Source organism: Gobio gobio (genome assembly GCF_949357685.1).
Source record: "Gobio gobio genome assembly, chromosome: 6".
In the NCBI taxonomy this organism is placed as follows: Eukaryota; Metazoa; Chordata; class Actinopteri; order Cypriniformes; family Gobionidae; genus Gobio; species Gobio gobio.
Window position 1 is genome coordinate 48,478,638 of NC_137102.1, and position 11,432 is coordinate 48,490,069.

An 11,432-nucleotide genomic window follows, 5' to 3' on the forward strand; every position below is an offset into this window, starting at 1 on the left:
TATGTCTGCCCGCCTGTCACCACAACGCACACGCCAAGTTCGGCGCATGGCTGCGTACTTCCGGCCGGGCAAAATTGCACCTCTCAAGCTTTTTCAGAGGATGCTGGGACGTATGGCCTCAGCTGCAGCTGTGCCCCAGCTGGGCTTAATGCGCATGCGCCCGCTGCAACGCTGGTTAAACGCCCGAGTGCCTCACAGAGCCTGGGCTGCCGGAGGTTTCAGGATCAGAGTGACTCAGGGCTGTGTTGCAGCCCTAGAGCCCTGGTTAGTAGCCGACTGGTACCAGCGGGGAGTGACAATGGGAGCCATCTCACACCGCAAAGTCATCTCGACGGACGCCTCCACCTCGGGTTGGGGCGCCGTTTTCGAGGGCAGACCGGCCTCGGGCCTCTGGTCGAGCGGAGAAAAACTCCTACACATAAACTGTTTGGAGATGATAGCGGTAGAGAACGCGCTCAAGCAGTTTCTCCCGTTTATACGGGGACACCATGTGTTGGTCCGGTCGGACAATACCACGGTGGTGTCCTACGTGAACCGGCAGGGCGGTGTCAGGTCCAGGTGTCTGGGCAATCTGACGGAACGCCTGCTCGTGTGGGCACACAGCTCGCTGCGCTCGCTGAGAGCGGCGCACGTTCCGGGCCACCTCAACGTGGGCCCGGACAAGCTGTCCAGGGGCCTCATTCTCCCAGGAGAATGGTCCCTGCACCCCCAGACAGTCCAGCTGGTATGGCGCCTATTCGGCAGAGCGGAGCTCGACCTCTTTGCAACAAAAGAGAACGCCCGCTGCTCGACGTTCTTGTCCAAAAGCGAGGATGCGCTGTCCCAACTTTGGCCCAGCCTCCCGCTGTATGCTTTCCCGCCGATTTCCCTATTGACCCAGGTTATAGCGAAAATCAGGGAAACGCGCCGCCCGGTGCTCCTTATAGCGCCGCGCTGGGAGAACCAGATTTGGTACCCAGAGCTGGTGAAGCTGTCGCACTCACCCCCCTGGCCAGTTCCGCTGAGAGCAGACCTCCTCTCTCAAGCAGGAGGGTCAGTTTGGCATCCCCATCCAGAGCGATGGTCTCTGCATGTATGGGTGACCAACGGATACCCGTTGACCTGCCCGAAGGGGTTATGAACACGATCTCACACTCTAGAGCCCCCTCGACGAGGCGGTTATATAGTTCTAAGTGGTCGGTGTTCACTGAGTGGTGTGCTTCCAAGGGATTGGAACCGCAGCAATGTGGGGTCCAGCGGGTGCTCTCCTTCCTCCAGGAGCTCTTGGAACTGGGCAGGTCCCCTTCCACGCTCAAAGTGTATGTAGCGGCTATAACAGCGTTCGCCCAGACGACGCTAGGCAGCACGCTAGGAAGGAACGAGCTCATCATCCGTTTCCTCAGAGGAGCTAGACGGATGAATCCCCCGCGGCTCCCATCGGTTCCTATTTGGGATCTGGCCTTGGTCCTAGAGGCCATGAAGGCTCATCCCTTTGAACCGCTCGAGACTGTGGAACCAAGGTTCCTTTCGCTAAAAACTGCGTTCCTGATAGCTCTGGCTTCAGTGAAACGCGTGGGGGATCTACACGCGCTCTCAGTGAGCCCGACGTGTATGGAGTTCGGTCCTAATGACTCTAAGGTCATTCTCAGACCGAGGCATGGTTATGTCCCCAAAGCGATCGGCACTCCTTTCAGGGCGCAGATTATCTCCCTCTCGGCTCTGCCAGCATCCGACGAGGGGGACGGTGGCAATATCCTCTGCCCTGTCAGGGCATTGAGGGTTTATGTCACACGCTCCGCCGCCTTCAGGCGTTCTGAGCAGCTATTTGTTTCGTTCGGAGGGCGCGCTAAAGGTCTCGCCTCCTCGAAACAGACCCTGTCCAGGTGGATAGTGGACGCGATTGCAACTGCATACGCTTCCAAACACCTGCAGTGCCCGCTAGGTGTCAGAGCACACTCCACCAGAGGCATGGCCTCTTCGTGGGCTTGGGCCAGAGGGATTTCCATCCACGATATTTGCGTGGCGGCAGGCTGGGCCTCCCCGTCTACGTTCGTGAGATTTTACAATCTGGAAGTTCCTGCCTTACAGGCGAAAGTGTTATCAGTTCAATAAGGCTGTTGGTTCTGCCCGGTGATTCTGCGCAGACATAGCTCACATACTGGTAGTAAGTTCGGTACAAGGCTTATGTAAATTTGAAGGAGACCGGCGGTACCGTTCCCTCATTTACGAAAAGAGCTGTTGTGAGTTTGAAGGTGACCGGCGGTGCCGTTACCTCACTCATATGACAAGATATTGTGAATTTGAAGGCGACCGGCCTTGCCGTTCCCTCATTCATGAGACAAGGTGTGGTGAATTTGAAGGCGACCGGCAGGTGCCGTTCCCTCATTCATAAGGCAGGGTGTTGTAACCACCCGTTGTAACCACCCGTCAGTTCAAACGAAGTGTCCGTATATGTGGTGGCCCGTTTCCTTTACCGGCCACCCTGCCCGAGCAGTGTTATGGTCCCCAGTTTGGGATACATATGCTGTATGCGAGGCGCGCACGGCGTTGACAATATGTTCCCGTAGCGTAAGGAACTTACGCAATACGAGAGAACCTCTCGTAAGAGAACGATACTCGGTTACTTAACGTAACCTCGGTTCTCTCTAGAAGAGGGAACGAGTATTGCGTTCCTTGCCGTGCGCCCCGCGGGCTTTTACGCTTCAGAACTACGAAAACCGAATATGCAGCCCGTGAGCCCTGCTTATATACACGTGGCCACGCCCCACCTGTAGGCAAATGAAGCCAGGTGGGCGCGAAGCGCCCTCATTGGTCGCCACGTCACGCGGGCTCACCGATAGGCTGCTGCAGTTGCCAGCAGAGCAGCCAATAGCACGCTGGAATAGCCTGCTATGGTCTGCCAGGCTGCCGCACTGCGTTGACAATGTTACAAAATTAAGGATAATTTTGGGTTTTTCAGAAATCTCGAAGAAAGAATACTTTCCCGTAGCGTAAGGAACTTACGCAATACTCGTTCCCTCTTCTAGAGAGAACCGAGGTTACGTTAAGTAACCGAGTATCGTTTTACCTTAATGAGCTTTTCTTTCACTTATGACATCATAGTATTTTTTATTCTTGAAACAATAATATAACAATTATTGATGAATAGATGTCTTGATCATTAAGAACAAGTACTTTTTTGTACCCATTTTTGCCAACAGCATGATAAAAAAAAATGTTTTTGAATATATATGTATATATGTATGTATATATATGTGTGTATATATGTGTGTGTGTGTGCTGTTAATATGAGTAAGTAGCCTAAACATGACATGAACGACTCATAGATAAGGGACAAAAATCTTGAAGGGACAAAAATTATATATAACAAAGTGGAAGGGGAAGCGAATTCCATAATTTAGGAGCATTGGCACTAAATGACCTACCACCTACAGAGGACAACCGAAAATGAGGAATGGAAAAAAGACCAGCCAGGAGAGTCGGCGAAGAGTAGGTCAGACAGATATGGAGGTGCAAGATCATTTAATGCCTTAAATGGTAGAAGTAATATCTTGAAGTGAACACGTGATGCCACAGGTAGCCAGTGAATGTCATGCAGTAGAGGAGTTATGTGATCAGAGCGCCTGGTGGAGGTGAGAACTCTGGCGGCTGAGTTTTGAACATTCTGTAACCTTGCAATACGTTTTTTAGGAAGACCAAGAAATAGAGCATTGCAATAATCTAGACGTGATGTGATTAATGCATGAATTAAGATTTTAACACTTTAAAAGAAGGACTTCCGCATCTACATTTAGATTTGACAGCTGTCATCCATGATGGAGGAAGCTATGCACGTGCAACACCCCCCCCCCCCCCATTACACGTGAATTTTTTTCTTTGTCTTTGTATTTTAGCATTCTTATATGACTTTTCGTGGTATTAAATCTCTAGTAAATCAAAACACTTCTTGATATTAATGAGATAAACAAATCAGTCAAAGAAAACACTTCTTATATTAATAGCCTATGCAAGGAATACAAATTAGAAATTAGATTTAGTGAAGAAGTAACCTATACACTTCATTTGAGCAGAATTTTTCATTATGTTGAAAATGACTCTACAACTGAGGGGCAGTCTTACAGGCTCCATATCCGTCGCAGACACACCCTATCTGTAAAGTACAGCCTCCTCCATACTGTATAAATATTCTTCCAAGAGATATGAAGGTTGCAGAGGCTGTACTGAAGACCTTCAATCTCCGGTAGTATGAGTTACAATTTATGTCTGCTAAATATTACAAATATTGATATAGTTTAAAATTGAAATGAAAAATATGATTATGAATTACATTTTCTAAAATATTTATGAATTTATTAATAATACATTTATATTTTAAAATATTAAATGGAGGTCAAAATAAAGTTATTCAACTACTGATTTTATACTGCCAATAGGATACCAGTGTTAAAGTGTTAATTTCAACATTTAATAAGTCAAGTTGATGTGTGTAGTTATCAGTTGATGCCCCAAAAAGTGTACACAGAGTGGCTCTGTCTATTTTTAAATGGCTCTCCACATGCACCTTTAAGAACTTTCATAAAAATGTACTACTGTAACATATATATATATATATATATATATATATATATATATATATATATATATATATATATATATATATATATATATATATATATAATATTTAGTATAAGCATTAAAATAGCAGTCATTTTTCCTGTTCAGTTTTTTTTATGTTAATAGTCAAATCTAAAATTCAATATGAAATTACATTTTAATTAAATTGAAAGCTTGTGATCCAATGTAATTTACAGCTTATGTTTAATTTACAATATTTTGTTTTTGATTAAGATTTTGCCATGGGTGCCATGATGAGACTCTGCTTTCTGCTCATCTGTCTCTCGGTGAGAGTCTCTTCTGTGAGAAAACTTAACGATATTAAATCGTTGAGAGACGCTACCTATGGAAGGGCTTCTCCACGCCATGGACTCTCATTATTTTTCTGGTTTGCCCAAAACTTGATTGTTAATCAAAACAACAATTATATCAATTGTAATTTTGATCCTACAGGAGAAGCCTATGGATTCCATCGGTTTCAAAATAGAGAGCGCATATTTCCCTTATTGAGCTCCGGGCAGAGTTACTATTCAGTTGGTAATCTAAATTCTCCTGGTGCTGATGCATTGCCAGAGTATGTGCGGAGGTACAGAAACATCAATCTACCAGAAAGAAACATGGACAGGCTTATGATCTCTTTAATCGAAAACAACCCATACAGTATATCCAGGGTGTTTATTACAGCACATAACCGTAACAGGCCTGACTTTAATGTTTCTGAAACTTATGAGATCGATCCTGCACTGATCTTGGAGACCAGACAAACAAATTGCGATATTTCCACGCCAGCAGAAACTAGAAGCCTTCACTTTCTGCTACAGATGGGATATAACAGCAATAACTGTGGATATTACCACCGAAATAAACGCTCATCCGATTCCCAGTGCAATGCATATGAGGAAATTAAACTAGAGATTAAATCAACTACACATGGTTACTCAAAACTCACGTGGGAGAATATTCCTGCTGACCTAATGACACAATACAGTTCTGTATACATTGCTATTAGCCACACTAGCGATACCAATAAAGATTGTAAGGTCATGGAAGAGTTCAAAATTACTAAATCATCTGGGGCTTTAGATACTTCGGTCTCCCTGAACGCTGGTCTCCAACCCCGACTACAACTGAATTATTTTTCCAGTAAAGAAGAAATTTGGTATGGACCAGAGTTTGATGGAGCTAACAACGTGATCCCCATCAGAATAAAGGGGCTTGATGCTAGTCTGCAGCTCTATGCTAAAGGCGGCAAAGCCTGTGCTCGACTCTACATCAAGAAAACCTTCAGTAACTGGGAGTATGTTCTTAAATACTCATGGATTGGGTTCTACAAAAGTTCACAAGATAAAAATGATGGCTATTCCACATATCAGTATGCTGTGTGGTTTGAAAAAATTGACAATAATGAGATTAATGATATTTACCAGTACGATTCCAGTTTGGCTATTGCTCCTGGAGTTCAAATCCGCTTCTTGATGGACAAGGAATATAACAAAGTTTTAGCACAAACTACTCCCTGGGAGGGTGTTGAAAAAATGATGTCATCTTGTGACAACCCTTTGCCTGACGTCTCATCATCCTGGCCTTATCCAGATTTATTTTATGAACCACAGTTATATGATGCTAACAATGTCATTCCTATTAAGATACAGCTGTATGATGCTGGTCTGCAGCTCTTCACTAAAGACGGTAAAGCTTGCGCTCGGCTTTATATCAAGAAGACCTTCAGAAACTGGCAAGATACCTTCTCCTACTCATGGGTAGGGTTTTACACTAGTTCACAAAAAGCCAATGACAAGTATGACACATATCAGTGTGCTGTGGATTTTGAAAAGATGAAGGATGGTACCAACATTTTTGATATTTATCAGTACAAATCTAATTTGGCTATTGCACCCGGCGTACAGATCCGTTTCCTGAAGGACAAGGGCTATGATACAAAATTAGTGGAAACTAAGGCCTGGTACTGAACCTGCTCTATTAATGAATCAGATTATGACAAACCATAAAAGCTTTAAAGGTTCAGTGTGTACATTTTAGCGACATCTAGCGGTGAGGTTGCGAATTGCAACCCATGGCTCAGTCCACCGCTCACCCCTCCAGTTGGAAGCACATAGAGAAGCTACGGACAGCAGAGAGTAGCCAGTCAAGCAATGAGGTTTCTTTACAAAGATAAATTAAGAAATTATTAAATGAATTAAACTTCTCTTTGTGATTATGCCCATCTTGAAGTTATCAAACAACAGTTTTCACTTACATTACTAAAGTTGGACTATGCAAAGTTGGTCTTTTATACACATAAATATTACACACTGGACTTTTAAAGCAGGATAATATCATTCTAACAGTATGAGCTCATCCAATCTTATATGTTATGATTTGTAATAATCTGCTGTCTGTGTCCTGATAAATATGACAATTAACACATTGTTTTAACTAACACTGGCTTACACACTATTAATCACAGATCTCTCTAATGTACTGTATCTTAATTTGTTTTTAACAAAATAATTGTTCTAAATGAGGTAAAATAATGTTAACAATAATCTTGGCATTTATATCATAATATATTATTGTAAAATACTACATTTTGTTGCAATGCATCAATAATGTGTTATATAATTATAATTTAGAGTAGCAGAAAGATGGAATTCTGTTCATATTAGAGGGTGTACATCATTTAGTATTTTTAAAACTGCACTAAAATTGTGGCTTAAGAAAAATCAATCATGTAATTATTAATTTGGATTTTTTTTTCTTTTCCTTTTTTTCTATGTGATTTGATATTTGTGATATTGTAATTTGTGATATTGTGATGTGATATTATTATTATTATTATTCTCTTCTTTTTTTTCTGGATTGTAATGGAGTGCTGTAATTGTATGTAACAATCCTGCAGGGACCACAGATGCAAATCTAACTCTGGTGCAACATGTGTTGTGCATGCTCCCTGTTAAATAAATTAAATAAACTTAAAAATGTGACAGCCTTAATCTGCTTGTTTTATACTCAATTTATTTCCGCCACATAAGAAAAAAAATCCAGCATTAAAAAAAACATACTTAAATCATAATTATGACATAAAAAGTCGAAATTATGATTTAGTAAATCAAAATCATGAGTTTAAAAGTCATAATTATAAGATAATAGATAATAGAAATGTTTACATACCAAATCGAAATTATGACATACTATGACGAAATGATTACTTGCTGCTCATTGATCTGCCGCGACCCTACAGGATGAATTGTGAACACATTGATGCATATTTTAACCGTGGTTCTAGCTACTAATGATAAAATGAAAATATCTTTGAGCAAACGCGCTCTTGAGAGAATTTTACTCTGCGGACCCAGTACCGGGTCCGGAATGACATCATCATGTATATACTTTCAATTTTAAATGCCTGTGGAGGTGTGTGGAGGTATGTTGTACCATTTGAAAGCTTAGAATCTCTACTTTCTGGAGATATGCATCACTTTGGCATTTGTTTTACACAAAGTAACTTAAACACTAAATTACTCTGGTACCATTTCCGCCGGGATTTGGCCTCTCCTCCATTCAGATCCATTTGTATAAATCTTGCATACAACATGATACAGACAAAATTATTTTTTCCAGTATTTTCTGGAATTTAGGGGAAACAGCCCAAAACTGTCTGCAGGGTGCTAGAGCTCACAGGGCCTGAGATATACACTCAGACAACATATACTTACATGTTTATCACTTTTATTAAAACTCAACATATACTTTTATCACTTTTAGCAGTGGTTTATGAAACTTCAAAGGGTTTCCTTTAAAATTACACCAAAATTTTGCATTTAGAGACCACTGTATGTGGGTCTGGGAAGCTTTTCAATTTGGGTAGGCCAAATCCAGGCGGAAATCCCAAAAATGGTCCCAGAGCTTAAGCACAAGCTTCGGTGCAGAAACAACAGAACGGCTGTGGCAGCTTGTATTGAACATATTCCGATGTGTTATCCTGAAAATATGATCCAGAACACCACCCTTAGAATTTTAATGCACGATTTCGTTAGATAACGACAGTAGGGGAGAGTGGGGTAAGATGAGCCAGTGGGTAAATTGACCCACCCCGTTTGTCTTGGCAACTGTATACTTTTATTGCCATGTGACCATATACCACCCATAATTTCTGCCAGACTGTGAAAAGAAGCACATGGGAGGAGTTTTACTTTAAAGCTACACTGTGTAACTTTTTTAGTCTATTCTTAGCTAAAAACACTTAGTTCTTTCAAAAATATATGTGCTCATTAATGTATATTTACTTCTTTCAAGTAATAAAGTATTCTCGTAAGTTTATAATATGCCATTGAAAATACATAAGGTAATGGGATCTAACGATGGTCGCCATGTTGCCCCTCCATCTTGAAAGTACATTAGCCAAAGAGGGACATACCCGTAAATTCAAGCTTCGCTTTTCGCGTTTTAACCGGTTTTAACTCGATGGCACTGTACAAAATTCTCTGCCTCGCGCATGTGCGCGTCAACTTGTTCAGACTTGTCTGGTGCATGTGCAGAGAGTTTTCATCTCAGCAGCGTCCAGTAACAGAGTTATACGGAGTTTTCCTGGCTTGTTTATTCCTCAAAAGTCTGTTTTTCCTTGTGTGGTATTTCTGTGCGTTAATAACTCCGTAAGTAATAATAGTTATTGTCATTGTAGATGTGTTTCAGAGTGTGTCATCGCGTAATTCAGTTGATGTCACCTCAGAAGTATTTTTGTGTCAACATACAATAGCGTAATGCTCACCTATTTGAATAATCATTCAGTTATTTTGTTATCAACAATGTTTATTCGTTTATAGAAAATATTTGCTTGTAATGTATGTTGATGGAAATATGTATCAGGTCTGATCGGCATATTAACAATTGTTATACAGAGCGCACTGCAGTGCTAACGTTAAAGCGGCGCACACACTTTTGTAACCGGACACCGCTTGTTAGCAGCGGCAGCTCCGCTCCTTTTAATGCAGCTGCCTTTAGCGCCTATATATGGTACAATAAGCTCTGGTTTACGGTTACATTATACAAATGTAACTTATAAGTATAGTTATACAGTTCTTAACTGTGTATGTATATTTACCATCCTTATTTGTTCTCTCACAGAAACCACATTTATGTACATATCCACGCAAACCTGTTTATGCCTTGTAATTGGATGACTGAATAAACATTACTATCATCAAAGTTCACTCTGGATTAGCTGCAGTTCTTTCTAGCCGAATAATTAGGCCAGTTGAGTTCCAACCATCCCACTGCGCACAGAATATCCCACAGGCACCGTGTCGAATGTGGACGAGGTCGAACTGGAAGCCATGTTAATCTTGGACTAAATCGGCCACCGTAGGAGTTGAAACGAAATCGGAATTGAGAGGAACAGAAACTAAAATTCACTGGATAGTCATATACCTTTTCACCACTAGATGGGGGAAAATATCACACAGTGTAGCTTTAAAAACTGTTTTTGGCTTGTCAAAGTAAAATTTTAGCATAACAGATGTAATGGTTGTTACAGCAAAGCTAATTTGTCCAGGTCTAAAATATGTATGATCCATATTGGTGCTTTAGCAATGTACAAAACCATGCAAATCATTCAGCTAAATATTAGCCTGAATTGGTAAGCTAGCAACCTAGGGGCCAAAGTGAGCCAGATGCTGTGGGGTAATTTGAGCCAGCATTTTAACTTACCCCATCATAAGGCACTGTAGTTAAGTTAATTCAGTTTTATTTTTATTTTATTTTACTAAACACTCTGTTTATTCTGTTTTTGGGAAGGTTACAACTTTAGTGTTCAACATATATTTTCAGAGATGCAAACAATTAAGGACATTGAAATTTCAACTTCATTTGGTTGGTTTTATGTTTAAATTAGCTTTAAGAAAAGAAATATGACCATTTGTAAAAGGAAATGTGATTATTGAAGGAGTTTTTTAAAGGAGGCAAATTATTTTTACAATCTCACATGGGTTTGATTCAGATTCAATTAGATGGTCTTTAGATGCATTTTACTTTAGATACTTTCATTGTACTTCTGCTGCCTTATTTTCTCTTATCTTGAGGACCACATAATAAATGGCTAATCTTACCCCACTCTCCCCTATCCAGTAATGACACGTCCAGTGCTCTGTCGGTACAGTCACCTGAGGGTGGCGCTGTTCAGGGGTCATATTTCATTAATAACACCACAATATGCTATAATGAGATGAATTTTATTTCCCTCCACATGCTCGGTTTTGATACTATTTCAAATAAATGAATTGATGTATATATCTTTAATATGTTACAAATTCTAAGTAATGTAATTGCATAGCCTATCATTAAATCTCAGCTGCAAACATTAGCCTATCTAATGTCATCTTTCTCTGTGCTTTTAAATAGATATAAGACAGTTAGCGCCTCCACTGGCCAATGATAAATACGTACAATACCACTTTATTTGACAAGAACCTCATTCCTGTTAATTCTATTCTGTTGTATATAGCAAACCTTTTTTACTATCTGTGTACTGTTGTTGTCTCTGTGTACTGGAGCTTCTTCTGTCACCAAAACACATTCCTCCTTGTGTGCAAACATGGCACAAAAACTAGGAGTATTGAGATATATTTACTGTTTGATGAACTGCTGCCCGCTCACAACCTAAAGTAATGACACGTCCACACTGTAAAAAAGAGTCCGTAAAATAGGGCACAATGTATAAATATGTAGGAATTTTGTGTATTGGTTTTTAGAGGTGTTTTGCCTGTATTTTGAATTAGCTACACATTGCATTAGTTTGTGTTTTAAGGTTTAACGAAAATTTCCGTTAAATTACTGGATATGTC